This window comes from Daphnia pulicaria, unplaced genomic scaffold, assembly GCF_021234035.1.
Source record: "Daphnia pulicaria isolate SC F1-1A unplaced genomic scaffold, SC_F0-13Bv2 h1tg000071l, whole genome shotgun sequence".
Taxonomy (NCBI): Eukaryota; Metazoa; Arthropoda; class Branchiopoda; order Diplostraca; family Daphniidae; genus Daphnia; species Daphnia pulicaria.
The window spans coordinates 82,104-109,630 of record NW_025804789.1 but is presented as its reverse complement, the minus strand read 5'-3'; the positions used below and the strand labels follow the sequence as shown (position 1 = coordinate 109,630).

The following is a 27,527-nucleotide window of genomic DNA, read 5'->3' as shown; positions in this document are numbered from 1 at the left end:
CTGCTAGAGGAATCTAGTAGGTGCAGGTTAGCTAAGGAGGAGCGTAGTGGGTCAGGAGGGAAACCTAGCAGCCAAAAGTTCCCGTGTTCGGCAGTAGTGGGATCGTGCCAGTGAGTGGGCGTCATGCAACAGCCTCAACAAAATAGCCAAACCTCTATCTTTTTTTTTGTCGTTAAAACTACCGAGATCAAACAAACATGCGTTCTACAATATATGGTATCATTAATCAAAGTCCCAGCAATACCCTTTTCAACTAATACCTAAAGAATACATTATATTCCATGTCTCATCTAACTTGGGGAGCAAAAATAAAATTACACCATGCCAACAGCATCCCGTATTCCCAAGCGGTCACCCATCCAAGTACTAACGGGACCCGACATAGCTTAACTTCCGGGAGCTGACGAGAACGGGTGAGTTCTATGTGGTATGGCCGTTGACATCAATTCAGTCGCCATTACCCGACCATATTCGCCTCTAAATCTAGTTCTAATGCTTGCTTACTTTCTGTTCGAAATACACACCAACCTTAGCCAAACAAACGAGGACATATAAGTACATTTGTCAATGGACAACCGAATATAAAATTTGATAATATTTCCAAACGCCACTATTTTTGGCTAACTGTCATTTTTAATTTTCTCGTTCCGGGGATGTCCGATCAATGAGCCAACAATCCAAGTGTCATAAGGCTAACGATTGCTTCCCTTACTTAGCTTGCGTTGCATAAGGATCTCAGAGTCAGAGAGATTAGATAGAGCTGCCCGAAGAAACCACCAACGTACAAGCCTCTCGGCTGTGCCGTGCGCTTCGCGCTTTACTTAGCTTGCGTTGCATAAGGATCTCAGAGCCAGAGAGATTAGATAGAGCTGCCCGAAGAAACCACCAACGTACAAGCCTCTCGGCAGGAGGGAAACCTAGCAGCCAAAAGTTCCCGTGTTCGGCAGTAGTGGGATCGTGCCAGTGAGTGGGCGTCATGCAACAGCCTCAACAAAATAGCCAAACCTCTATCTTTTTTTTTGTCGTTAAAACTACCGAGATCAAACAAACATGCGTTCTACAATATATGGTATCATTAATCAAAGTCCCAGCAATACCCTTTTCAACTAATACCTAAAGAATACATTATATTCCATGTCTCATCTAACTTGGGGAGCAAAAATAAAATTACACCATGCCAACAGCATCCCGTATTCCCAAGCGGTCACCCATCCAAGTACTAACGGGACCCGACATAGCTTAACTTCCGGGAGCTGACGAGACCGGGTGAGTTCTATGTGGTATGGCCGTTGACATCAATTCAGTCGCCATTACCCGACCATATTCGCCTCTAAATCTAGTTCTAATGCTTGCTTACTTTCTGTTCGAAATACACACCAACCTTAGCCAAACAAACGAGGACATATAAGTACATTTGTCAATGGACAACCGAATATAAAATTTGATAATATTTCCAAACGCCACTATTTTTGGCTAACTGTCATTTTTAATTTTCTCGTTCCGGGGATGTCCGATCAATGAGCCAACAATCCAAGTGTCATAAGGCTAACGATTGCTTCCCTTACTTAGCTTGCGTTGCATAAGGATCTCAGAGTCAGAGAGATTAGATAGAGCTGCCCGAAGAAACCACCAACGTACAAGCCTCTCGGCTGTGCCGTGCGCTTCGCGCTTTACTTAGCTTGCGTTGCATAAGGATCTCAGAGCCAGAGAGATTAGATAGAGCTGCCCGAAGAAACCACCAACGTACAAGCCTCTCGGCAGGAGGGAAACCTAGCAGCCAAAAGTTCCCGTGTTCGGCAGTAGTGGGATCGTGCCAGTGAGTGGGCGTCATGCAACAGCCTCAACAAAATAGCCAAACCTCTATCTTTTTTTTTGTCGTTAAAACTACCGAGATCAAACAAACATGCGTTCTACAATATATGGTATCATTAATCAAAGTCCCAGCAATACCCTTTTCAACTAATACCTAAAGAATACATTATATTCCATGTCTCATCTAACTTGGGGAGCAAAAATAAAATTACACCATGCCAACAGCATCCCGTATTCCAAGCGGTCACCCATCCAAGTACTAACGGGACCCGACATAGCTTAACTTCCGGGAGCTGACGAGACCGGGTGAGTTCTATGTGGTATGGCCGTTGACATCAATTCAGTCGCCATTACCCGACCATATTCGCCTCTAAATCTAGTTCTAATGCTTGCTTACTTTCTGTTCGAAATACACACCAACCTTAGCCAAACAAACGAGGACATATAAGTACATTTGTCAATGGACAACCGAATATAAAATTTGATAATATTTCCAAACGCCACTATTTTTGGCTAACTGTCATTTTTAATTTTCTCGTTCCGGGGATGTCCGATCAATGAGCCAACAATCCAAGTGTCATAAGGCTAACGATTGCTTCCCTTACTTAGCTTGCGTTGCATAAGGATCTCAGAGTCAGAGAGATTAGATAGAGCTGCCCGAAGAAACCACCAACGTACAAGCCTCTCGGCTGTGCCGTGCGCTTCGCGCTTTACTTAGCTTGCGTTGCATAAGGATCTCAGAGCCAGAGAGATTAGATAGAGCTGCCCGAAGAAACCACCAACGTACAAGCCTCTCGGCAGGAGGGAAACCTAGCAGCCAAAAGTTCCCGTGTTCGGCAGTAGTGGGATCGTGCCAGTGAGTGGGCGTCATGCAACAGCCTCAACAAAATAGCCAAACCTCTATCTTTTTTTTTGTCGTTAAAACTACCGAGATCAAACAAACATGCGTTCTACAATATATGGTATCATTAATCAAAGTCCCAGCAATACCCTTTTCAACTAATACCTAAAGAATACATTATATTCCATGTCTCATCTAACTTGGGGAGCAAAAATAAAATTACACCATGCCAACAGCATCCCGTATTCCCAAGCGGTCACCCATCCAAGTACTAACGGGACCCGACATAGCTTAACTTCCGGGAGCTGACGAGACCGGGTGAGTTCTATGTGGTATGGCCGTTGACATCAATTCAGTCGCCATTACCCGACCATATTCGCCTCTAAATCTAGTTCTAATGCTTGCTTACTTTCTGTTCGAAATACACACCAACCTTAGCCAAACAAACGAGGACATATAAGTACATTTGTCAATGGACAACCGAATATAAAATTTGATAATATTTCCAAACGCCACTATTTTTGGCTAACTGTCATTTTTAATTTTCTCGTTCCGGGGATGTCCGATCAATGAGCCAACAATCCAAGTGTCATAAGGCTAACGATTGCTTCCCTTACTTAGCTTGCGTTGCATAAGGATCTCAGAGTCAGAGAGATTAGATAGAGCTGCCCGAAGAAACCACCAACGTACAAGCCTCTCGGCTGTGCCGTGCGCTTCGCGCTTTACTTAGCTTGCGTTGCATAAGGATCTCAGAGCCAGAGAGATTAGATAGAGCTGCCCGAAGAAACCACCAACGTACAAGCCTCTCGGCTGTGCCGTGCGCTTCGCGCACGGCGTTTCAAATATCTTTCAGCAACAAAGAGGTTGGAGGACGTCTAGTAGCCTCTCGGCTGTGCCGTGCGCTTCGCGCACGGCGTTTCAAATATCTTTCAGCAACAAAGAGGTTGGAGGACGTCTAGTAGGCAATATCCAGTAAAAAATACGTTCCTTCCATTTTCAACTAATGCCAAAATAATACATTGTAGTCCATGTAGTATCACCCATCTTGGGAAGCACTTCAATTCAATTGGATTCACAAAAATAAAATAATTCCATGCCAACAGCATCCCGTATTCCCAAGCGGTCACCCATCCAAGTACTAACGGGACCCGACATAGCTTAACTTCCGGGAGCTGACGAGACCGGGTGAGTTCTATGTGGTATGGCCGTTGACATTAAACTAGACGCAATTACCCGACCATATTCGCCTCTAATCTATTACTTGTGCTTGAGATTTATCTTTTTGAAATACACACTAATCTTACCAAAACCACCGAAAAACTATCAGTTTGTCATTTTACAAATGTTGTCAGTATGTAGTAGTAGAATATCTTTGTTTCCGCATACAGACGTTTTTAATTTTTCATTTATTCAAAGTGCCCAATCAGAAGACCGGGCGTTAAAAAAATAAGTCATATAGACTCATCAATGCTCCTAACCACGGAAATCTTTAGTAAAAGGCGAAAGATTTATCCGGGTATTGATTAGAAACCAGAGTAAATAACAGTGGTATGCCTTGTATTTATATTCATTTCAAAATTTTGAAGTGCGCTTGTAAGGTTTTTTTTCGAAACATGCGTTTACATATCAAAATCCTTGTGCAATTCTTTATCAATGGGTACAGTTATTTTAAAGTAAATATCATGTATAAAGCTCGTTAACATGTTTTTGAACGAAACAGTTGTGCGCAGTGTTATTTTTGAAAAAAATGAACGATCTTTATGGTACAAGCCCAACACGTAGGTGGTGGGATCAGATGTTTACCCCGACATTCACCCTACAGCGGTTAACAATTTATTGAACTTCCCCTTTAAACATGGTGGAATCTTTTCACCTTGTCATTTGGAATCACCTTTTCAAATATTTTCCCCGTGTTCACAATGTTCCAACTGACTGATATTAATGGCCTTCAGCGAACGAATTAATCAGCCTTGTCTGACGTGCAATACCAACTAAATGGAAACAAAAATCACTTATACGATTTCACTTTCACCGTTTAATGTTATAAACACACTATGCAACACTCCAATTTTTCTAACTGACTGTAATTTTTTTTTTCTTGTACGCTGAAATGCTCCTGATGGAGCTATCAAAAATTGCCGACGACAAAGATTATTTCACTTCATCGTGGCGGGGTATTGGTTAAAGTTTTCAACTAGCAATAATCACACCTCGGGAGACCCTCATTGGTTATGATATTGCCACTGCGCAAAGCTAAATTATAATCAGAAAAGCAAGTCTACTTAAGCATTTGCTGAATTCGTTCTGCTTGGACGTGTTGGACCAACAATTTCGTTCAGAAATATTCATTTAGATTACCCTAGGCAAATTTTAATTTCCATCTCCCATTGGACTAATACCAACAGGGGACAGTTCATTACATACATGAAATAATTTTTGTCTTAATATCGGGTCAAATACTTGAAATTCTGTAAATGTGTATTTTTCTTCCATACATTTCAACAACTTCCTGCACACACAAAAAAAGGGAGGGGGAATTTCAGGTTTTCATTCCAAATTGTTTTTCACATTATGAACTATTGAAGTGAGCGAGCATTACTTTCCAACCAAACAAAATTTATAGTTAATCTGCGTGTTGACGTGAAAAATCAGTTTTCAGTGCCGTGACCAGGATTCGAACCTGGGTTACTACGGATTTATATCTAGTAGGTACCACAACGTAGGGTCCTAACCACTAGACGATCACGGCCAATCCATTGGCCATGATGATTTATATTAAAATAGCTAAACATGAATTTCATTACTTTGTTGTTTCTTCCCAGAAAGAAAATCTGATGCTTCGCGTATTACCAAGCGGTCAACCCTACCGTTTACTAACGGGACCAGATTTAGTTCAACTTCCGGCAGATGACAAGAATTTTTCTTACATTTATAGTGTGTTCAGGGAACGGCGCGAACGCAGTCCCCCACTACCAAAAATTGTACTCCCGAGTTAATCACATTTGGATTAATCGCAAGGGTCAGCCCATCCTTAGTGCAATGGAAAGGCCTCGCCCTGGAGGAACCACCTTGGTGATCATGGTTGCCTCTGAGCCAGGTAAGTATGATTGTGGATGCTTTTTCACTTTGTTTAATACTTTGTATACAGCAGAACAATATTGACAAAGAGTGTTCAAGTATTTGACTGACGTTTAGAGAATACCACCCACTTTCTTTCATCGACTTGAATTACGAACTCGAGCAAAATATAGTAAATAAAGCTCAGTATTTATTTCATGGTCTTGATCTTTGCAAATACTTTTCAAGAAACAAATTGCTTGTTTTTTTTCATTTGGTCGTCCAATTGGCAAATAAGAAAATAAGAAAATCGACTTTTCATATGAAAATACACGCATCTTCATATTTAAAAAAAAAAACATCACATCGAAAGATGAACAGTACTAATTAGTTAACACAATCAAGTACGTAATTTTTTATGCTTTTCTTGATATTACGAAAAAAATACAATTAGAAAAAATTACAATCATGTCTACATGACAGTTTTGCAATTATACATGGTCTTTTATTATACGGTGCTAAGACAATTTCTGTTTTATTCAATATGTTCTCCCTCATAGAGGGTGAGCCGATCCCGGAGGTACTGCAATACCGGGTCAACCCGTGGCGGGAGCAGTGCAAGCACTGTATTCCCACCGTATGCCAAAAATCAGTTTAATATTCTGGGGTCCATTTGAACCCGTATCAGATATTAAGCTGATAAGAACAGATACTACACTTTGATCTTAGCCAAAAGGCCGAGAAGCGATAATGTTACAAGGATTACTGCCCAAAATAACCACTGAGGTTCAACACATTTCCGGTGGTGTACGAAGAATACTCATATCACTCAAAACATTCAAGAAATGCTATAAAATATTGAGTTGTTCATTTTTCCAGACGCGACCACTTGATGCTTATAAAGTTCATTTTCATTTGTTTTATTATGCTCATACTGTATTAAGGGAGATACAATTTACGCTGAAGGCGTTGCAAATTTTACTCTCGTTATCACACTAGGTCCTTTTTTTTCAGAATATGGCTTTGCCACGCCACCTGACGACAAAAGCTCTGAACGATAATTAATCATGATTAAATAACAATAACTAAAAGAATGCAATACGATCATAAAGTCATGACACATCCTCAAATTGACCAACCTCACTTTCACAATTTATTTTGCCATACAAGCAGATGATTTAAGGACACGAATACCTGGAATTATTATTAAGATTTATCTCTTTAGATTTTCAAGAATTTAAATTTGTTTTATCATCTCAACCACTCTGAACACGCTAGTTTCCTTCCGCTATTTCACATGGATTTAACGGAAACGGTCCTCAATGACTGTGTTTGATGCTGTCGAGACAGCTACACTCACAGCCTGTTTCACGCTCAGAAACCAGCGTCTTAACTCGTCATCGTGGGTTGAAAGGAGACAAGTTTCTGGTGGGAAACAAGTCAAGATATACTACAGAAATGATCCTGTGAAGTATGATCTTAAATGCAATGCTATTTTGCAGAACTCTAAATAAGGTTTGTACGATCAATGAGCTTTGGCGTAAATTACAGTGCATAGATCGATATTTCGGAATATTAAATTGAGATTTGCAATACTTGACGCACACAGTACATACATTGTCAGGTCTTGCATTTTGTTCATTTATTGAAACACCGAGAAGCTCTTTAATAGTTATAGAACAAGTGACGAGACCAATTTTGGACACAATAAAGAATCCGCGTGCTCATCAAATCAATTTATTACAGTAATGTATTATCGATTGAGAGCCCATTTATCAGCTGGGTGTTTGGCGTGCACCTATAATCCTTCTTCGGGGAGGCTTGGTAGAGTGGATGGCTTGAGTTTAGGAGCCCTGTTTCGTGATACCGCATGTTGATCAGGTGCCCGCACTAAGCTTGACATCAGCATGGATCTGCTAGAGGAATCTAGTAGGTGCAGGTTAGCTAAGGAGGAGCGTAGTGGGTCAGGAGGGAAACCTAGCAGCCAAAAGTTCCCGTGTTCGGCAGTAGTGGGATCGTGCCAGTGAGTGGGCGTCATGCAACAGCCTCAACAAAATAGCCAAACCTCTATCTTTTTTTTTGTCGTTAAAACTACCGAGATCAAACAAACATGCGTTCTACAATATATGGTATCATTAATCAAAGTCCCAGCAATACCCTTTTCAACTAATACCTAAAGAATACATTATATTCCATGTCTCATCTAACTTGGGGAGCAAAAATAAAATTACACCATGCCAACAGCATCCCGTATTCCCAAGCGGTCACCCATCCAAGTACTAACGGGACCCGACATAGCTTAACTTCCGGGAGCTGACGAGACCGGGTGAGTTCTATGTGGTATGGCCGTTGACATCAATTCAGTCGCCATTACCCGACCATATTCGCCTCTAAATCTAGTTCTAATGCTTGCTTACTTTCTGTTCGAAATACACACCAACCTTAGCCAAACAAACGAGGACATATAAGTACATTTGTCAATGGACAACCGAATATAAAATTTGATAATATTTCCAAACGCCACTATTTTTGGCTAACTGTCATTTTTAATTTTCTCGTTCCGGGGATGTCCGATCAATGAGCCAACAATCCAAGTGTCATAAGGCTAACGATTGCTTCCCTTACTTAGCTTGCGTTGCATAAGGATCTCAGAGTCAGAGAGATTAGATAGAGCTGCCCGAAGAAACCACCAACGTACAAGCCTCTCGGCTGTGCCGTGCGCTTCGCGCTTTACTTAGCTTGCGTTGCATAAGGATCTCAGAGCCAGAGAGATTAGATAGAGCTGCCCGAAGAAACCACCAACGTACAAGCCTCTCGGCAGGAGGGAAACCTAGCAGCCAAAAGTTCCCGTGTTCGGCAGTAGTGGGATCGTGCCAGTGAGTGGGCGTCATGCAACAGCCTCAACAAAATAGCCAAACCTCTATCTTTTTTTTTGTCGTTAAAACTACCGAGATCAAACAAACATGCGTTCTACAATATATGGTATCATTAATCAAAGTCCCAGCAATACCCTTTTCAACTAATACCTAAAGAATACATTATATTCCATGTCTCATCTAACTTGGGGAGCAAAAATAAAATTACACCATGCCAACAGCATCCCGTATTCCCAAGCGGTCACCCATCCAAGTACTAACGGGACCCGACATAGCTTAACTTCCGGGAGCTGACGAGACCGGGTGAGTTCTATGTGGTATGGCCGTTGACATCAATTCAGTCGCCATTACCCGACCATATTCGCCTCTAAATCTAGTTCTAATGCTTGCTTACTTTCTGTTCGAAATACACACCAACCTTAGCCAAACAAACGAGGACATATAAGTACATTTGTCAATGGACAACCGAATATAAAATTTGATAATATTTCCAAACGCCACTATTTTTGGCTAACTGTCATTTTTAATTTTCTCGTTCCGGGGATGTCCGATCAATGAGCCAACAATCCAAGTGTCATAAGGCTAACGATTGCTTCCCTTACTTAGCTTGCGTTGCATAAGGATCTCAGAGTCAGAGAGATTAGATAGAGCTGCCCGAAGAAACCACCAACGTACAAGCCTCTCGGCTGTGCCGTGCGCTTCGCGCTTTACTTAGCTTGCGTTGCATAAGGATCTCAGAGCCAGAGAGATTAGATAGAGCTGCCCGAAGAAACCACCAACGTACAAGCCTCTCGGCTGTGCCGTGCGCTTCGCGCACGGCGTTTCAAATATCTTTCAGCAACAAAGAGGTTGGAGGACGTCTAGTAGCCTCTCGGCTGTGCCGTGCGCTTCGCGCACGGCGTTTCAAATATCTTTCAGCAACAAAGAGGTTGGAGGACGTCTAGTAGGCAATATCCAGTAAAAAATACGTTCCTTCCATTTTCAACTAATGCCAAAATAATACATTGTAGTCCATGTAGTATCACCCATCTTGGGAAGCACTTCAATTCAATTGGATTCACAAAAATAAAATAATTCCATGCCAACAGCATCCCGTATTCCCAAGCGGTCACCCATCCAAGTACTAACGGGACCCGACATAGCTTAACTTCCGGGAGCTGACGAGACCGGGTGAGTTCTATGTGGTATGGCCGTTGACATTAAACTAGACGCAATTACCCGACCATATTCGCCTCTAATCTATTACTTGTGCTTGAGATTTATCTTTTTGAAATACACACTAATCTTACCAAAACCACCGAAAAACTATCAGTTTGTCATTTTACAAATGTTGTCAGTATGTAGTAGTAGAATATCTTTGTTTCCGCATACAGACGTTTTTAATTTTTCATTTATTCAAAGTGCCCAATCAGAAGACCGGGCGTTAAAAAAATAAGTCATATAGACTCATCAATGCTCCTAACCACGGAAATCTTTAGTAAAAGGCGAAAGATTTATCCGGGTATTGATTAGAAACCAGAGTAAATAACAGTGGTATGCCTTGTATTTATATTCATTTCAAAATTTTGAAGTGCGCTTGTAAGGTTTTTTTTCGAAACATGCGTTTACATATCAAAATCCTTGTGCAATTCTTTATCAATGGGTACAGTTATTTTAAAGTAAATATCATGTATAAAGCTCGTTAACATGTTTTTGAACGAAACAGTTGTGCGCAGTGTTATTTTTGAAAAAAATGAACGATCTTTATGGTACAAGCCCAACACGTAGGTGGTGGGATCAGATGTTTACCCCGACATTCACCCTACAGCGGTTAACAATTTATTGAACTTCCCCTTTAAACATGGTGGAATCTTTTCACCTTGTCATTTGGAATCACCTTTTCAAATATTTTCCCCGTGTTCACAATGTTCCAACTGACTGATATTAATGGCCTTCAGCGAACGAATTAATCAGCCTTGTCTGACGTGCAATACCAACTAAATGGAAACAAAAATCACTTATACGATTTCACTTTCACCGTTTAATGTTATAAACACACTATGCAACACTCCAATTTTTCTAACTGACTGTAATTTTTTTTTTCTTGTACGCTGAAATGCTCCTGATGGAGCTATCAAAAATTGCCGACGACAAAGATTATTTCACTTCATCGTGGCGGGGTATTGGTTAAAGTTTTCAACTAGCAATAATCACACCTCGGGAGACCCTCATTGGTTATGATATTGCCACTGCGCAAAGCTAAATTATAATCAGAAAAGCAAGTCTACTTAAGCATTTGCTGAATTCGTTCTGCTTGGACGTGTTGGACCAACAATTTCGTTCAGAAATATTCATTTAGATTACCCTAGGCAAATTTTAATTTCCATCTCCCATTGGACTAATACCAACAGGGGACAGTTCATTACATACATGAAATAATTTTTGTCTTAATATCGGGTCAAATACTTGAAATTCTGTAAATGTGTATTTTTCTTCCATACATTTCAACAACTTCCTGCACACACAAAAAAAGGGAGGGGGAATTTCAGGTTTTCATTCCAAATTGTTTTTCACATTATGAACTATTGAAGTGAGCGAGCATTACTTTCCAACCAAACAAAATTTATAGTTAATCTGCGTGTTGACGTGAAAAATCAGTTTTCAGTGCTGTGACCAGGATTCGAACCTGGGTTACTACGGATTTATATCTAGTAGGTACCACAACGTAGGGTCCTAACCACTAGACGATCACGGCCAATCCATTGGCCATGATGATTTATATTAAAATAGCTAAACATGAATTTCATTACTTTGTTGTTTCTTCCCAGAAAGAAAATCTGATGCTTCGCGTATTACCAAGCGGTCAACCCTACCGTTTACTAACGGGACCAGATTTAGTTCAACTTCCGGCAGATGACAAGAATTTTTCTTACATTTATAGTGTGTTCAGGGAACGGCGCGAACGCAGTCCCCCACTACCAAAAATTGTACTCCCGAGTTAATCACATTTGGATTAATCGCAAGGGTCAGCCCATCCTTAGTGCAATGGAAAGGCCTCGCCCTGGAGGAACCACCTTGGTGATCATGGTTGCCTCTGAGCCAGGTAAGTATGATTGTGGATGCTTTTTCACTTTGTTTAATACTTTGTATACAGCAGAACAATATTGACAAAGAGTGTTCAAGTATTTGACTGACGTTTAGAGAATACCACCCACTTTCTTTCATCGACTTGAATTACGAACTCGAGCAAAATATAGTAAATAAAGCTCAGTATTTATTTCATGGTCTTGATCTTTGCAAATACTTTTCAAGAAACAAATTGCTTGTTTTTTTTCATTTGGTCGTCCAATTGGCAAATAAGAAAATAAGAAAATCGACTTTTCATATGAAAATACACGCATCTTCATATTTAAAAAAAAAAACATCACATCGAAAGATGAACAGTACTAATTAGTTAACACAATCAAGTACGTAATTTTTTATGCTTTTCTTGATATTACGAAAAAAATACAATTAGAAAAAATTACAATCATGTCTACATGACAGTTTTGCAATTATACATGGTCTTTTATTATACGGTGCTAAGACAATTTCTGTTTTATTCAATATGTTCTCCCTCATAGAGGGTGAGCCGATCCCGGAGGTACTGCAATACCGGGTCAACCCGTGGCGGGAGCAGTGCAAGCACTGTATTCCCACCGTATGCCAAAAATCAGTTTAATATTCTGGGGTCCATTTGAACCCGTATCAGATATTAAGCTGATAAGAACAGATACTACACTTTGATCTTAGCCAAAAGGCCGAGAAGCGATAATGTTACAAGGATTACTGCCCAAAATAACCACTGAGGTTCAACACATTTCCGGTGGTGTACGAAGAATACTCATATCACTCAAAACATTCAAGAAATGCTATAAAATATTGAGTTGTTCATTTTTCCAGACGCGACCACTTGATGCTTATAAAGTTCATTTTCATTTGTTTTATTATGCTCATACTGTATTAAGGGAGATACAATTTACGCTGAAGGCGTTGCAAATTTTACTCTCGTTATCACACTAGGTCCTTTTTTTTCAGAATATGGCTTTGCCACGCCACCTGACGACAAAAGCTCTGAACGATAATTAATCATGATTAAATAACAATAACTAAAAGAATGCAATACGATCATAAAGTCATGACACATCCTCAAATTGACCAACCTCACTTTCACAATTTATTTTGCCATACAAGCAGATGATTTAAGGACACGAATACCTGGAATTATTATTAAGATTTATCTCTTTAGATTTTCAAGAATTTAAATTTGTTTTATCATCTCAACCACTCTGAACACGCTAGTTTCCTTCCGCTATTTCACATGGATTTAACGGAAACGGTCCTCAATGACTGTGTTTGATGCTGTCGAGACAGCTACACTCACAGCCTGTTTCACGCTCAGAAACCAGCGTCTTAACTCGTCATCGTGGGTTGAAAGGAGACAAGTTTCTGGTGGGAAACAAGTCAAGATATACTACAGAAATGATCCTGTGAAGTATGATCTTAAATGCAATGCTATTTTGCAGAACTCTAAATAAGGTTTGTACGATCAATGAGCTTTGGCGTAAATTACAGTGCATAGATCGATATTTCGGAATATTAAATTGAGATTTGCAATACTTGACGCACACAGTACATACATTGTCAGGTCTTGCATTTTGTTCATTTATTGAAACACCGAGAAGCTCTTTAATAGTTATAGAACAAGTGACGAGACCAATTTTGGACACAATAAAGAATCCGCGTGCTCATCAAATCAATTTATTACAGTAATGTATTATCGATTGAGAGCCCATTTATCAGCTGGGTGTTTGGCGTGCACCTATAATCCTTCTTCGGGGAGGCTTGGTAGAGTGGATGGCTTGAGTTTAGGAGCCCTGTTTCGTGATACCGCATGTTGATCAGGTGCCCGCACTAAGCTTGACATCAGCATGGATCTGCTAGAGGAATCTAGTAGGTGCAGGTTAGCTAAGGAGGAGCGTAGTGGGTCAGGAGGGAAACCTAGCAGCCAAAAGTTCCCGTGTTCGGCAGTAGTGGGATCGTGCCAGTGAGTGGGCGTCATGCAACAGCCTCAACAAAATAGCCAAACCTCTATCTTTTTTTTTGTCGTTAAAACTACCGAGATCAAACAAACATGCGTTCTACAATATATGGTATCATTAATCAAAGTCCCAGCAATACCCTTTTCAACTAATACCTAAAGAATACATTATATTCCATGTCTCATCTAACTTGGGGAGCAAAAATAAAATTACACCATGCCAACAGCATCCCGTATTCCCAAGCGGTCACCCATCCAAGTACTAACGGGACCCGACATAGCTTAACTTCCGGGAGCTGACGAGACCGGGTGAGTTCTATGTGGTATGGCCGTTGACATCAATTCAGTCGCCATTACCCGACCATATTCGCCTCTAAATCTAGTTCTAATGCTTGCTTACTTTCTGTTCGAAATACACACCAACCTTAGCCAAACAAACGAGGACATATAAGTACATTTGTCAATGGACAACCGAATATAAAATTTGATAATATTTCCAAACGCCACTATTTTTGGCTAACTGTCATTTTTAATTTTCTCGTTCCGGGGATGTCCGATCAATGAGCCAACAATCCAAGTGTCATAAGGCTAACGATTGCTTCCCTTACTTAGCTTGCGTTGCATAAGGATCTCAGAGTCAGAGAGATTAGATAGAGCTGCCCGAAGAAACCACCAACGTACAAGCCTCTCGGCTGTGCCGTGCGCTTCGCGCTTTACTTAGCTTGCGTTGCATAAGGATCTCAGAGCCAGAGAGATTAGATAGAGCTGCCCGAAGAAACCACCAACGTACAAGCCTCTCGGCAGGAGGGAAACCTAGCAGCCAAAAGTTCCCGTGTTCGGCAGTAGTGGGATCGTGCCAGTGAGTGGGCGTCATGCAACAGCCTCAACAAAATAGCCAAACCTCTATCTTTTTTTTTGTCGTTAAAACTACCGAGATCAAACAAACATGCGTTCTACAATATATGGTATCATTAATCAAAGTCCCAGCAATACCCTTTTCAACTAATACCTAAAGAATACATTATATTCCATGTCTCATCTAACTTGGGGAGCAAAAATAAAATTACACCATGCCAACAGCATCCCGTATTCCCAAGCGGTCACCCATCCAAGTACTAACGGGACCCGACATAGCTTAACTTCCGGGAGCTGACGAGACCGGGTGAGTTCTATGTGGTATGGCCGTTGACATCAATTCAGTCGCCATTACCCGACCATATTCGCCTCTAAATCTAGTTCTAATGCTTGCTTACTTTCTGTTCGAAATACACACCAACCTTAGCCAAACAAACGAGGACATATAAGTACATTTGTCAATGGACAACCGAATATAAAATTTGATAATATTTCCAAACGCCACTATTTTTGGCTAACTGTCATTTTTAATTTTCTCGTTCCGGGGATGTCCGATCAATGAGCCAACAATCCAAGTGTCATAAGGCTAACGATTGCTTCCCTTACTTAGCTTGCGTTGCATAAGGATCTCAGAGTCAGAGAGATTAGATAGAGCTGCCCGAAGAAACCACCAACGTACAAGCCTCTCGGCTGTGCCGTGCGCTTCGCGCTTTACTTAGCTTGCGTTGCATAAGGATCTCAGAGCCAGAGAGATTAGATAGAGCTGCCCGAAGAAACCACCAACGTACAAGCCTCTCGGCTGTGCCGTGCGCTTCGCGCACGGCGTTTCAAATATCTTTCAGCAACAAAGAGGTTGGAGGACGTCTAGTAGCCTCTCGGCTGTGCCGTGCGCTTCGCGCACGGCGTTTCAAATATCTTTCAGCAACAAAGAGGTTGGAGGACGTCTAGTAGGCAATATCCAGTAAAAAATACGTTCCTTCCATTTTCAACTAATGCCAAAATAATACATTGTAGTCCATGTAGTATCACCCATCTTGGGAAGCACTTCAATTCAATTGGATTCACAAAAATAAAATAATTCCATGCCAACAGCATCCCGTATTCCCAAGCGGTCACCCATCCAAGTACTAACGGGACCCGACATAGCTTAACTTCCGGGAGCTGACGAGACCGGGTGAGTTCTATGTGGTATGGCCGTTGACATTAAACTAGACGCAATTACCCGACCATATTCGCCTCTAATCTATTACTTGTGCTTGAGATTTATCTTTTTGAAATACACACTAATCTTACCAAAACCACCGAAAAACTATCAGTTTGTCATTTTACAAATGTTGTCAGTATGTAGTAGTAGAATATCTTTGTTTCCGCATACAGACGTTTTTAATTTTTCATTTATTCAAAGTGCCCAATCAGAAGACCGGGCGTTAAAAAAATAAGTCATATAGACTCATCAATGCTCCTAACCACGGAAATCTTTAGTAAAAGGCGAAAGATTTATCCGGGTATTGATTAGAAACCAGAGTAAATAACAGTGGTATGCCTTGTATTTATATTCATTTCAAAATTTTGAAGTGCGCTTGTAAGGTTTTTTTTCGAAACATGCGTTTACATATCAAAATCCTTGTGCAATTCTTTATCAATGGGTACAGTTATTTTAAAGTAAATATCATGTATAAAGCTCGTTAACATGTTTTTGAACGAAACAGTTGTGCGCAGTGTTATTTTTGAAAAAAATGAACGATCTTTATGGTACAAGCCCAACACGTAGGTGGTGGGATCAGATGTTTACCCCGACATTCACCCTACAGCGGTTAACAATTTATTGAACTTCCCCTTTAAACATGGTGGAATCTTTTCACCTTGTCATTTGGAATCACCTTTTCAAATATTTTCCCCGTGTTCACAATGTTCCAACTGACTGATATTAATGGCCTTCAGCGAACGAATTAATCAGCCTTGTCTGACGTGCAATACCAACTAAATGGAAACAAAAATCACTTATACGATTTCACTTTCACCGTTTAATGTTATAAACACACTATGCAACACTCCAATTTTTCTAACTGACTGTAATTTTTTTTTTCTTGTACGCTGAAATGCTCCTGATGGAGCTATCAAAAATTGCCGACGACAAAGATTATTTCACTTCATCGTGGCGGGGTATTGGTTAAAGTTTTCAACTAGCAATAATCACACCTCGGGAGACCCTCATTGGTTATGATATTGCCACTGCGCAAAGCTAAATTATAATCAGAAAAGCAAGTCTACTTAAGCATTTGCTGAATTCGTTCTGCTTGGACGTGTTGGACCAACAATTTCGTTCAGAAATATTCATTTAGATTACCCTAGGCAAATTTTAATTTCCATCTCCCATTGGACTAATACCAACAGGGGACAGTTCATTACATACATGAAATAATTTTTGTCTTAATATCGGGTCAAATACTTGAAATTCTGTAAATGTGTATTTTTCTTCCATACATTTCAACAACTTCCTGCACACACAAAAAAAGGGAGGGGGAATTTCAGGTTTTCATTCCAAATTGTTTTTCACATTATGAACTATTGAAGTGAGCGAGCATTACTTTCCAACCAAACAAAATTTATAGTTAATCTGCGTGTTGACGTGAAAAATCAGTTTTCAGTGCCGTGACCAGGATTCGAACCTGGGTTACTACGGATTTATATCTAGTAGGTACCACAACGTAGGGTCCTAACCACTAGACGATCACGGCCAATCCATTGGCCATGATGATTTATATTAAAATAGCTAAACATGAATTTCATTACTTTGTTGTTTCTTCCCAGAAAGAAAATCTGATGCTTCGCGTATTACCAAGCGGTCAACCCTACCGTTTACTAACGGGACCAGATTTAGTTCAACTTCCGGCAGATGACAAGAATTTTTCTTACATTTATAGTGTGTTCAGGGAACGGCGCGAACGCAGTCCCCCACTACCAAAAATTGTACTCCCGAGTTAATCACATTTGGATTAATCGCAAGGGTCAGCCCATCCTTAGTGCAATGGAAAGGCCTCGCCCTGGAGGAACCACCTTGGTGATCATGGTTGCCTCTGAGCCAGGTAAGTATGATTGTGGATGCTTTTTCACTTTGTTTAATACTTTGTATACAGCAGAACAATATTGACAAAGAGTGTTCAAGTATTTGACTGACGTTTAGAGAATACCACCCACTTTCTTTCATCGACTTGAATTACGAACTCGAGCAAAATATAGTAAATAAAGCTCAGTATTTATTTCATGGTCTTGATCTTTGCAAATACTTTTCAAGAAACAAATTGCTTGTTTTTTTTCATTTGGTCGTCCAATTGGCAAATAAGAAAATAAGAAAATCGACTTTTCATATGAAAATACACGCATCTTCATATTTAAAAAAAAAAACATCACATCGAAAGATGAACAGTACTAATTAGTTAACACAATCAAGTACGTAATTTTTTATGCTTTTCTTGATATTACGAAAAAAATACAATTAGAAAAAATTACAATCATGTCTACATGACAGTTTTGCAATTATACATGGTCTTTTATTATACGGTGCTAAGACAATTTCTGTTTTATTCAATATGTTCTCCCTCATAGAGGGTGAGCCGATCCCGGAGGTACTGCAATACCGGGTCAACCCGTGGCGGGAGCAGTGCAAGCACTGTATTCCCACCGTATGCCAAAAATCAGTTTAATATTCTGGGGTCCATTTGAACCCGTATCAGATATTAAGCTGATAAGAACAGATACTACACTTTGATCTTAGCCAAAAGGCCGAGAAGCGATAATGTTACAAGGATTACTGCCCAAAATAACCACTGAGGTTCAACACATTTCCGGTGGTGTACGAAGAATACTCATATCACTCAAAACATTCAAGAAATGCTATAAAATATTGAGTTGTTCATTTTTCCAGACGCGACCACTTGATGCTTATAAAGTTCATTTTCATTTGTTTTATTATGCTCATACTGTATTAAGGGAGATACAATTTACGCTGAAGGCGTTGCAAATTTTACTCTCGTTATCACACTAGGTCCTTTTTTTTCAGAATATGGCTTTGCCACGCCACCTGACGACAAAAGCTCTGAACGATAATTAATCATGATTAAATAACAATAACTAAAAGAATGCAATACGATCATAAAGTCATGACACATCCTCAAATTGACCAACCTCACTTTCACAATTTATTTTGCCATACAAGCAGATGATTTAAGGACACGAATACCTGGAATTATTATTAAGATTTATCTCTTTAGATTTTCAAGAATTTAAATTTGTTTTATCATCTCAACCACTCTGAACACGCTAGTTTCCTTCCGCTATTTCACATGGATTTAACGGAAACGGTCCTCAATGACTGTGTTTGATGCTGTCGAGACAGCTACACTCACAGCCTGTTTCACGCTCAGAAACCAGCGTCTTAACTCGTCATCGTGGGTTGAAAGGAGACAAGTTTCTGGTGGGAAACAAGTCAAGATATACTACAGAAATGATCCTGTGAAGTATGATCTTAAATGCAATGCTATTTTGCAGAACTCTAAATAAGGTTTGTACGATCAATGAGCTTTGGCGTAAATTACAGTGCATAGATCGATATTTCGGAATATTAAATTGAGATTTGCAATACTTGACGCACACAGTACATACATTGTCAGGTCTTGCATTTTGTTCATTTATTGAAACACCGAGAAGCTCTTTAATAGTTATAGAACAAGTGACGAGACCAATTTTGGACACAATAAAGAATCCGCGTGCTCATCAAATCAATTTATTACAGTAATGTATTATCGATTGAGAGCCCATTTATCAGCTGGGTGTTTGGCGTGCACCTATAATCCTTCTTCGGGGAGGCTTGGTAGAGTGGATGGCTTGAGTTTAGGAGCCCTGTTTCGTGATACCGCATGTTGATCAGGTGCCCGCACTAAGCTTGACATCAGCATGGATCTGCTAGAGGAATCTAGTAGGTGCAGGTTAGCTAAGGAGGAGCGTAGTGGGTCAGGAGGGAAACCTAGCAGCCAAAAGTTCCCGTGTTCGGCAGTAGTGGGATCGTGCCAGTGAGTGGGCGTCATGCAACAGCCTCAACAAAATAGCCAAACCTCTATCTTTTTTTTTGTCGTTAAAACTACCGAGATCAAACAAACATGCGTTCTACAATATATGGTATCATTAATCAAAGTCCCAGCAATACCCTTTTCAACTAATACCTAAAGAATACATTATATTCCATGTCTCATCTAACTTGGGGAGCAAAAATAAAATTACACCATGCCAACAGCATCCCGTATTCCCAAGCGGTCACCCATCCAAGTACTAACGGGACCCGACATAGCTTAACTTCCGGGAGCTGACGAGACCGGGTGAGTTCTATGTGGTATGGCCGTTGACATCAATTCAGTCGCCATTACCCGACCATATTCGCCTCTAAATCTAGTTCTAATGCTTGCTTACTTTCTGTTCGAAATACACACCAACCTTAGCCAAACAAACGAGGACATATAAGTACATTTGTCAATGGACAACCGAATATAAAATTTGATAATATTTCCAAACGCCACTATTTTTGGCTAACTGTCATTTTTAATTTTCTCGTTCCGGGGATGTCCGATCAATGAGCCAACAATCCAAGTGTCATAAGGCTAACGATTGCTTCCCTTACTTAGCTTGCGTTGCATAAGGATCTCAGAGTCAGAGAGATTAGATAGAGCTGCCCGAAGAAACCACCAACGTACAAGCCTCTCGGCTGTGCCGTGCGCTTCGCGCTTTACTTAGCTTGCGTTGCATAAGGATCTCAGAGCCAGAGAGATTAGATAGAGCTGCCCGAAGAAACCACCAACGTACAAGCCTCTCGGCAGGAGGGAAACCTAGCAGCCAAAAGTTCCCGTGTTCGGCAGTAGTGGGATCGTGCCAGTGAGTGGGCGTCATGCAACAGCCTCAACAAAATAGCCAAACCTCTATCTTTTTTTTTGTCGTTAAAACTACCGAGATCAAACAAACATGCGTTCTACAATATATGGTATCATTAATCAAAGTCCCAGCAATACCCTTTTCAACTAATACCTAAAGAATACATTATATTCCATGTCTCATCTAACTTGGGGAGCAAAAATAAAATTACACCATGCCAACAGCATCCCGTATTCCCAAGCGGTCACCCATCCAAGTACTAACGGGACCCGACATAGCTTAACTTCCGGGAGCTGACGAGACCGGGTGAGTTCTATGTGGTATGGCCGTTGACATCAATTCAGTCGCCATTACCCGACCATATTCGCCTCTAAATCTAGTTCTAATGCTTGCTTACTTTCTGTTCGAAATACACACCAACCTTAGCCAAACAAACGAGGACATATAAGTACATTTGTCAATGGACAACCGAATATAAAATTTGATAATATTTCCAAACGCCACTATTTTTGGCTAACTGTCATTTTTAATTTTCTCGTTCCGGGGATGTCCGATCAATGAGCCAACAATCCAAGTGTCATAAGGCTAACGATTGCTTCCCTTACTTAGCTTGCGTTGCATAAGGATCTCAGAGTCAGAGAGATTAGATAGAGCTGCCCGAAGAAACCACCAACGTACAAGCCTCTCGGCTGTGCCGTGCGCTTCGCGCTTTACTTAGCTTGCGTTGCATAAGGATCTCAGAGCCAGAGAGATTAGATAGAGCTGCCCGAAGAAACCACCAACGTACAAGCCTCTCGGCAGGAGGGAAACCTAGCAGCCAAAAGTTCCCGTGTTCGGCAGTAGTGGGATCGTGCCAGTGAGTGGGCGTCATGCAACAGCCTCAACAAAATAGCCAAACCTCTATCTTTTTTTTTGTCGTTAAAACTACCGAGATCAAACAAACATGCGTTCTACAATATATGGTATCATTAATCAAAGTCCCAGCAATACCCTTTTCAACTAATACCTAAAGAATACATTATATTCCATGTCTCATCTAACTTGGGGAGCAAAAATAAAATTACACCATGCCAACAGCATCCCGTATTCCCAAGCGGTCACCCATCCAAGTACTAACGGGACCCGACATAGCTTAACTTCCGGGAGCTGACGAGACCGGGTGAGTTCTATGTGGTATGGCCGTTGACATCAATTCAGTCGCCATTACCCGACCATATTCGCCTCTAAATCTAGTTCTAATGCTTGCTTACTTTCTGTTCGAAATACACACCAACCTTAGCCAAACAAACGAGGACATATAAGTACATTTGTCAATGGACAACCGAATATAAAATTTGATAATATTTCCAAACGCCACTATTTTTGGCTAACTGTCATTTTTAATTTTCTCGTTCCGGGGATGTCCGATCAATGAGCCAACAATCCAAGTGTCATAAGGCTAACGATTGCTTCCCTTACTTAGCTTGCGTTGCATAAGGATCTCAGAGTCAGAGAGATTAGATAGAGCTGCCCGAAGAAACCACCAACGTACAAGCCTCTCGGCTGTGCCGTGCGCTTCGCGCTTTACTTAGCTTGCGTTGCATAAGGATCTCAGAGCCAGAGAGATTAGATAGAGCTGCCCGAAGAAACCACCAACGTACAAGCCTCTCGGCAGGAGGGAAACCTAGCAGCCAAAAGTTCCCGTGTTCGGCAGTAGTGGGATCGTGCCAGTGAGTGGGCGTCATGCAACAGCCTCAACAAAATAGCCAAACCTCTATCTTTTTTTTTGTCGTTAAAACTACCGAGATCAAACAAACATGCGTTCTACAATATATGGTATCATTAATCAAAGTCCCAGCAATACCCTTTTCAACTAATACCTAAAGAATACATTATATTCCATGTCTCATCTAACTTGGGGAGCAAAAATAAAATTACACCATGCCAACAGCATCCCGTATTCCCAAGCGGTCACCCATCCAAGTACTAACGGGACCCGACATAGCTTAACTTCCGGGAGCTGACGAGACCGGGTGAGTTCTATGTGGTATGGCCGTTGACATCAATTCAGTCGCCATTACCCGACCATATTCGCCTCTAAATCTAGTTCTAATGCTTGCTTACTTTCTGTTCGAAATACACACCAACCTTAGCCAAACAAACGAGGACATATAAGTACATTTGTCAATGGACAACCGAATATAAAATTTGATAATATTTCCAAACGCCACTATTTTTGGCTAACTGTCATTTTTAATTTTCTCGTTCCGGGGATGTCCGATCAATGAGCCAACAATCCAAGTGTCATAAGGCTAACGATTGCTTCCCTTACTTAGCTTGCGTTGCATAAGGATCTCAGAGTCAGAGAGATTAGATAGAGCTGCCCGAAGAAACCACCAACGTACAAGCCTCTCGGCTGTGCCGTGCGCTTCGCGCTTTACTTAGCTTGCGTTGCATAAGGATCTCAGAGCCAGAGAGATTAGATAGAGCTGCCCGAAGAAACCACCAACGTACAAGCCTCTCGGCTGTGCCGTGCGCTTCGCGCACGGCGTTTCAAATATCTTTCAGCAACAAAGAGGTTGGAGGACGTCTAGTAGCCTCTCGGCTGTGCCGTGCGCTTCGCGCACGGCGTTTCAAATATCTTTCAGCAACAAAGAGGTTGGAGGACGTCTAGTAGGCAATATCCAGTAAAAAATACGTTCCTTCCATTTTCAACTAATGCCAAAATAATACATTGTAGTCCATGTAGTATCACCCATCTTGGGAAGCACTTCAATTCAATTGGATTCACAAAAATAAAATAATTCCATGCCAACAGCATCCCGTATTCCCAAGCGGTCACCCATCCAAGTACTAACGGGACCCGACATAGCTTAACTTCCGGGAGCTGACGAGACCGGGTGAGTTCTATGTGGTATGGCCGTTGACATTTAAACTAGACGCAATTACCCGACCATATTCGCCTCTAATCTATTACTTGTGCTTGAGATTTATCTTTTTGAAATACACACTAATCTTACCAAAACCACCGAAAAACTATCAGTTTGTCATTTTACAAATGTTGTCAGTATGTAGTAGTAGAATATCTTTGTTTCCGCATACAGACGTTTTTAATTTTTCATTTATTCAAAGTGCCCAATCAGAAGACCGGGCGTTAAAAAAATAAGTCATATAGACTCATCAATGCTCCTAACCACGGAAATCTTTAGTAAAAGGCGAAAGATTTATCCGGGTATTGATTAGAAACCAGAGTAAATAACAGTGGTATGCCTTGTATTTATATTCATTTCAAAATTTTGAAGTGCGCTTGTAAGGTTTTTTTTCGAAACATGCGTTTACATATCAAAATCCTTGTGCAATTCTTTATCAATGGGTACAGTTATTTTAAAGTAAATATCATGTATAAAGCTCGTTAACATGTTTTTGAACGAAACAGTTGTGCGCAGTGTTATTTTTGAAAAAAAATGAACGATCTTTATGGTACAAGCCCAACACGTAGGTGGTGGGATCAGATGTTTACCCCGACATTCACCCTACAGCGGTTAACAATTTATTGAACTTCCCTTTAAACATGGTGGAATCACCTTGTCATTTGGAATCACCTTTTCAAATATTTTCCCCGTGTTCACAATGTTCCAACTGACTGATATTAATGGCCTCAGCGAACGAATTAATCAGCCTTGTCTGACGTGCAATACCAACTAAATGGAAACAAAAATCACTTATACGATTTCACTTTCACCGTTTAATGTTATAAACACACTATGCAACACTCCAATTTTTCTAACTGACTGTAATTTTTTTTTTCTTGTACGCTGAAATGCTCCTGATGGAGCTATCAAAAATTGCCGACGACAAAGATTATTTCACTTCATCGTGGCGGGGTATTGGTTAAGTTTTCAACTAGCAATAATCACACCTCGGGAGACCCTCATTGGTTATGATATTGCCACTGCGCAAAGCTAAATTATAATCAGAAAAGCAAGTCTACTTAAGCATTTGCTGAATTCGTTCTGCTTGGACGTGTTGGGACCAACAATTTCGTTCAGAAATATTCATTTAGATTACCCTAGGCAAATTTTAATTTCCATCTCCCATTGGACTAATACCAACAGGGGACAGTTCATTACATACATGAAATAATTTTTGTCTTAATATCGGGTCAAATACTTGAAATTCTGTAAATGTGTATTTTTTCTTCCATACATTTCAACAACTTCCTGCACACACAAAAAAAGGGAGGGGGAATTTCAGGTTTTCATTCCAAATTGTTTTTCACATTATGAACTATTGAAGTGAGCGAGCATTACTTTCCAACCAAACAAAATTTATAGTTAATCTGCGTGTTGACGTGAAAAATCAGTTTTCAGTGCCGTGACCAGGATTCGAACCTGGGTTACTACGGATTCATATCTAGTAGGTACCACAACGTAGGGTCCTAACCACTAGACGATCACGGCCAATCCATTGGCCATGATGATTTATATTAAAGTAGCTAAACATGAATTTCATTACTTTGTTGTTTCTTCCCAGAAAGAAAATCTGATGCTTCGCGTATTCCCAAGCGGTCAACCCTACCGTTTACTAACGGGACCAGATTTAGTTCAACTTCCGGCAGATGACAAGAATTTTTCTTACATTTATAGTGTGTTCAGGGAACGGCGCGAACGCAGTCCCCCACTACCAAAAATTGTACTCCCGAGTTAATCACATTTGGATTAATCGCAAGGGTCAGCCCATCCTTAGTGCAATGGAAAGGCCTCGCCCTGGAGGAACCACCTTGGTGATCATGGTTGCCTCTGAGCCAGGTAAGTATGATTGTGGATGCTTTTTCACTTTGTTTAATACTTTGTATACAGCAGAACAATATTGACAAAGAGTGTTCAAGTATTTGACTGACGTTTAGAGAATACCACCCACTTTCTTTCATCGACTTGAATTACGAACTCGAGCAAAATATAGTAAATAAAGCTCAGTATTTATTTCATGGTCTTGATCTTTGCAAATACTTTTCAAGAAACAAATTGCTTGTTTTTTTTCATTTGGTCGTCCAATTGGCAAATAAGAAAATAAGAAAATCGACTTTTCATATGAAAATACACGCATCTTCATATTTAAAAAGAAAACATCACATCGAAAGATGAACAGTACTAATTAGTTAACACAATCAAGTACGTATTTTTTTATGCTTTTCTTGATATTACGAAAAAAATACAATTAGAAAAAATTACAAACATGTCTACATGACAGTTTTGCAATTATACATGGTCTTTTATTATACGGTGCTAAGACAATTTCTGTTTTATTCAATATGTTCTCCCTCATAGAGGGTGAGCCGATCCCGGAGGTACTGCAATACCGGGTCAACCCGTGGCGGGAGCAGTGCAAGCACTGTATTCCCACCGTATGCCAAAAATCAGTTTAATATTCTGGGGTCCATTTGAACCCGTATCAGATATTAAGCTGATAAGAACAGATACTACACTTTGATCTTAGCCAAAAGGCCGAGAAGCGATAATGTTACAAGGATTACTGCCCAAAATAACCACTGAGGTTCAACACATTTCCGGTGGTGTACGAAGAATACTCATATCACTCAAAACATTCAAGAAATGCTATAAAATATTGAGTTGTTCATTTTTCCAGACGCGACCACTTGATGCTTATAAAGTTCATTTTCATTTGTTTTATTATGCTCATACTGTATTAAGGGAGATACAATTTACGCTGAAGGCGTTGCAAATTTTACTCTCGTTATCACACTAGGTCCTTTTTTTTCAGAATATGGCTTTGCCACGCCACCTGACGACAAAAGCTCTGAACGATAATTAATCATGATTAAATAACAATAACTAAAAGAATGCAATACGATCATAAAGTCATGACACATCCTCAAATTGACCAACCTCACTTTCACAATTTATTTTGCCATACAAGCAGATGATTTAAGGACACGAATACCTGGAATTATTATTAAGATTTATCTCTTTAGATTTTCAAGAATTTAAATTTGTTTTATCATCTCAACCACTCTGAACACGCTAGTTTCCTTCCGCTATTTCACATGGATTTAACGGAAACGGTCCTCAATGACTGTGTTTGATGCTGTCGAGACAGCTACACTCACAGCCTGTTTCACGCTCAGAAACCAGCGTCTTAACTCGTCATCGTGGGTTGAAAGGAGACAAGTTTCTGGTGGGAAACAAGTCAAGATATACTACAGAAATGATCCTGTGAAGTATGATCTTAAATGCAATGTTATTTTGCAGAACTCTAAATAAGGTTTGTACGATCAATGAGCTTTGGCGTAAATTACAGTGCATAGATCGATATTTCGGAATATTAAATTGAGATTTGCAATACTTGACGCACACAGTACATACATTGTCAGGTCTTGCATTTTGTTCATTTATTGAAACACCGAGAAGCTCTTTAATAGTTATAGAACAAGTGACGAGACCAATTTTGGACACAATAAAGAATCCGCGTGCTCATCAAATCAATTTATTACAGTAATGTATTATCGATTGAGAGCCCATTTATCAGCTGGGTGTTTGGCGTGCACCTATAATCCTGCTTCGGGGAGGCTTGGTAGAGTGGATGGCTTGAGTTTAGGAGCCCTGTTTCGTGATACCGCATGTTGATCAGGTGCCCGCACTAAGCTTGACATCAGCATGGATCTGCTAGAGGAATCTAGTAGGTGCAGGTTAGCTAAGGAGGAGCGTAGTGGGTCAGGAGGGAAACCTAGCAGCCAAAAGTTCCCGTGTTCGGCAGTAGTGGGATCGTGCCAGTGAGTGGGCGTCATGCAACAGCCTCAACAAAATAGCCAAACCTCTATCTTTTTTTTTGTCGTTAAAACTACCGAGATCAAACAAACATGCGTTCTACAATATATGGTATCATTAATCAAAGTCCCAGCAATACCCTTTTCAACTAATACCTAAAGAATACATTATATTCCATGTCTCATCTAACTTGGGGAGCAAAAATAAAATTACACCATGCCAACAGCATCCCGTATTCCCAAGCGGTCACCCATCCAAGTACTAACGGGACCCGACATAGCTTAACTTCCGGGAGCTGACGAGACCGGGTGAGTTCTATGTGGTATGGCCGTTGACATCAATTC

General features: G+C 40.4%; 36 non-coding genes and 1 pseudogene across 36 annotated transcripts; all 37 read right to left on the bottom strand.

Moving 5' to 3' along the window:
* Positions 1-322: 322 nt before the first annotated feature.
* Positions 323-441, bottom strand: LOC124318909. The gene has a single exon (XR_006912599.1). It is a non-coding gene; the product is annotated as a 5S ribosomal RNA (ribosomal RNA).
* Positions 442-1,175: 734 nt separating this feature from the next.
* On the bottom strand, positions 1,176-1,294 carry LOC124318904. Its single transcript, XR_006912593.1, has one exon. It is a non-coding gene; the product is annotated as a 5S ribosomal RNA (ribosomal RNA).
* A 734-nt stretch (positions 1,295-2,028) lies between these two features.
* LOC124318910 lies at positions 2,029-2,146 on the bottom strand (annotated as a pseudogene).
* A 734-nt stretch (positions 2,147-2,880) lies between these two features.
* LOC124318903 lies at positions 2,881-2,999 on the bottom strand. Its single transcript, XR_006912592.1, has one exon. It is a non-coding gene; the product is annotated as a 5S ribosomal RNA (ribosomal RNA).
* A 748-nt stretch (positions 3,000-3,747) lies between these two features.
* Positions 3,748-3,866, bottom strand: LOC124318902. The gene has a single exon (XR_006912591.1). It is a non-coding gene; the product is annotated as a 5S ribosomal RNA (ribosomal RNA).
* Positions 3,867-4,069: 203 nt separating this feature from the next.
* Positions 4,070-4,192, bottom strand: LOC124318870. The gene has a single exon (XR_006912557.1). It is a non-coding gene; the product is annotated as a U5 spliceosomal RNA (small nuclear RNA).
* Positions 4,193-4,766: 574 nt separating this feature from the next.
* On the bottom strand, positions 4,767-4,908 carry LOC124318846. Its single transcript, XR_006912530.1, has one exon. It is a non-coding gene; the product is annotated as a U4 spliceosomal RNA (small nuclear RNA).
* Positions 4,909-5,594: 686 nt separating this feature from the next.
* Positions 5,595-5,758, bottom strand: LOC124318777. The gene has a single exon (XR_006912455.1). It is a non-coding gene; the product is annotated as a U1 spliceosomal RNA (small nuclear RNA).
* A 510-nt stretch (positions 5,759-6,268) lies between these two features.
* Positions 6,269-6,459, bottom strand: LOC124318798. The gene has a single exon (XR_006912479.1). It is a non-coding gene; the product is annotated as a U2 spliceosomal RNA (small nuclear RNA).
* A 510-nt stretch (positions 6,460-6,969) lies between these two features.
* Positions 6,970-7,191, bottom strand: LOC124318822. Its single transcript, XR_006912506.1, has one exon. It is a non-coding gene; the product is annotated as a small nucleolar RNA U3 (small nucleolar RNA).
* Positions 7,192-7,945: 754 nt separating this feature from the next.
* LOC124318901 lies at positions 7,946-8,064 on the bottom strand. Its single transcript, XR_006912590.1, has one exon. It is a non-coding gene; the product is annotated as a 5S ribosomal RNA (ribosomal RNA).
* Positions 8,065-8,798: 734 nt separating this feature from the next.
* On the bottom strand, positions 8,799-8,917 carry LOC124318900. The gene has a single exon (XR_006912589.1). It is a non-coding gene; the product is annotated as a 5S ribosomal RNA (ribosomal RNA).
* A 748-nt stretch (positions 8,918-9,665) lies between these two features.
* On the bottom strand, positions 9,666-9,784 carry LOC124318898. Its single transcript, XR_006912588.1, has one exon. It is a non-coding gene; the product is annotated as a 5S ribosomal RNA (ribosomal RNA).
* A 203-nt stretch (positions 9,785-9,987) lies between these two features.
* LOC124318869 lies at positions 9,988-10,110 on the bottom strand. Its single transcript, XR_006912556.1, has one exon. It is a non-coding gene; the product is annotated as a U5 spliceosomal RNA (small nuclear RNA).
* Positions 10,111-10,684: 574 nt separating this feature from the next.
* LOC124318845 lies at positions 10,685-10,826 on the bottom strand. Its single transcript, XR_006912529.1, has one exon. It is a non-coding gene; the product is annotated as a U4 spliceosomal RNA (small nuclear RNA).
* A 686-nt stretch (positions 10,827-11,512) lies between these two features.
* Positions 11,513-11,676, bottom strand: LOC124318776. The gene has a single exon (XR_006912454.1). It is a non-coding gene; the product is annotated as a U1 spliceosomal RNA (small nuclear RNA).
* Positions 11,677-12,186: 510 nt separating this feature from the next.
* Positions 12,187-12,377, bottom strand: LOC124318797. Its single transcript, XR_006912478.1, has one exon. It is a non-coding gene; the product is annotated as a U2 spliceosomal RNA (small nuclear RNA).
* A 510-nt stretch (positions 12,378-12,887) lies between these two features.
* On the bottom strand, positions 12,888-13,109 carry LOC124318821. The gene has a single exon (XR_006912505.1). It is a non-coding gene; the product is annotated as a small nucleolar RNA U3 (small nucleolar RNA).
* Positions 13,110-13,863: 754 nt separating this feature from the next.
* On the bottom strand, positions 13,864-13,982 carry LOC124318897. The gene has a single exon (XR_006912587.1). It is a non-coding gene; the product is annotated as a 5S ribosomal RNA (ribosomal RNA).
* A 734-nt stretch (positions 13,983-14,716) lies between these two features.
* Positions 14,717-14,835, bottom strand: LOC124318896. The gene has a single exon (XR_006912586.1). It is a non-coding gene; the product is annotated as a 5S ribosomal RNA (ribosomal RNA).
* A 748-nt stretch (positions 14,836-15,583) lies between these two features.
* Positions 15,584-15,702, bottom strand: LOC124318895. Its single transcript, XR_006912585.1, has one exon. It is a non-coding gene; the product is annotated as a 5S ribosomal RNA (ribosomal RNA).
* Positions 15,703-15,905: 203 nt separating this feature from the next.
* On the bottom strand, positions 15,906-16,028 carry LOC124318868. The gene has a single exon (XR_006912555.1). It is a non-coding gene; the product is annotated as a U5 spliceosomal RNA (small nuclear RNA).
* Positions 16,029-16,602: 574 nt separating this feature from the next.
* Positions 16,603-16,744, bottom strand: LOC124318844. The gene has a single exon (XR_006912528.1). It is a non-coding gene; the product is annotated as a U4 spliceosomal RNA (small nuclear RNA).
* Positions 16,745-17,430: 686 nt separating this feature from the next.
* Positions 17,431-17,594, bottom strand: LOC124318775. Its single transcript, XR_006912453.1, has one exon. It is a non-coding gene; the product is annotated as a U1 spliceosomal RNA (small nuclear RNA).
* Positions 17,595-18,104: 510 nt separating this feature from the next.
* LOC124318795 lies at positions 18,105-18,295 on the bottom strand. The gene has a single exon (XR_006912476.1). It is a non-coding gene; the product is annotated as a U2 spliceosomal RNA (small nuclear RNA).
* A 510-nt stretch (positions 18,296-18,805) lies between these two features.
* LOC124318820 lies at positions 18,806-19,027 on the bottom strand. The gene has a single exon (XR_006912504.1). It is a non-coding gene; the product is annotated as a small nucleolar RNA U3 (small nucleolar RNA).
* Positions 19,028-19,781: 754 nt separating this feature from the next.
* On the bottom strand, positions 19,782-19,900 carry LOC124318893. The gene has a single exon (XR_006912582.1). It is a non-coding gene; the product is annotated as a 5S ribosomal RNA (ribosomal RNA).
* Positions 19,901-20,634: 734 nt separating this feature from the next.
* On the bottom strand, positions 20,635-20,753 carry LOC124318892. Its single transcript, XR_006912581.1, has one exon. It is a non-coding gene; the product is annotated as a 5S ribosomal RNA (ribosomal RNA).
* Positions 20,754-21,487: 734 nt separating this feature from the next.
* On the bottom strand, positions 21,488-21,606 carry LOC124318891. Its single transcript, XR_006912580.1, has one exon. It is a non-coding gene; the product is annotated as a 5S ribosomal RNA (ribosomal RNA).
* A 734-nt stretch (positions 21,607-22,340) lies between these two features.
* On the bottom strand, positions 22,341-22,459 carry LOC124318890. Its single transcript, XR_006912579.1, has one exon. It is a non-coding gene; the product is annotated as a 5S ribosomal RNA (ribosomal RNA).
* Positions 22,460-23,207: 748 nt separating this feature from the next.
* Positions 23,208-23,326, bottom strand: LOC124318889. Its single transcript, XR_006912578.1, has one exon. It is a non-coding gene; the product is annotated as a 5S ribosomal RNA (ribosomal RNA).
* A 204-nt stretch (positions 23,327-23,530) lies between these two features.
* LOC124318867 lies at positions 23,531-23,653 on the bottom strand. Its single transcript, XR_006912553.1, has one exon. It is a non-coding gene; the product is annotated as a U5 spliceosomal RNA (small nuclear RNA).
* Positions 23,654-24,221: 568 nt separating this feature from the next.
* LOC124318847 lies at positions 24,222-24,362 on the bottom strand. The gene has a single exon (XR_006912532.1). It is a non-coding gene; the product is annotated as a U4 spliceosomal RNA (small nuclear RNA).
* A 688-nt stretch (positions 24,363-25,050) lies between these two features.
* LOC124318774 lies at positions 25,051-25,214 on the bottom strand. The gene has a single exon (XR_006912452.1). It is a non-coding gene; the product is annotated as a U1 spliceosomal RNA (small nuclear RNA).
* Positions 25,215-25,723: 509 nt separating this feature from the next.
* LOC124318794 lies at positions 25,724-25,914 on the bottom strand. Its single transcript, XR_006912475.1, has one exon. It is a non-coding gene; the product is annotated as a U2 spliceosomal RNA (small nuclear RNA).
* Positions 25,915-26,424: 510 nt separating this feature from the next.
* LOC124318818 lies at positions 26,425-26,646 on the bottom strand. Its single transcript, XR_006912501.1, has one exon. It is a non-coding gene; the product is annotated as a small nucleolar RNA U3 (small nucleolar RNA).
* A 754-nt stretch (positions 26,647-27,400) lies between these two features.
* On the bottom strand, positions 27,401-27,519 carry LOC124318887. Its single transcript, XR_006912577.1, has one exon. It is a non-coding gene; the product is annotated as a 5S ribosomal RNA (ribosomal RNA).
* Positions 27,520-27,527: the final 8 nt, after the last annotated feature.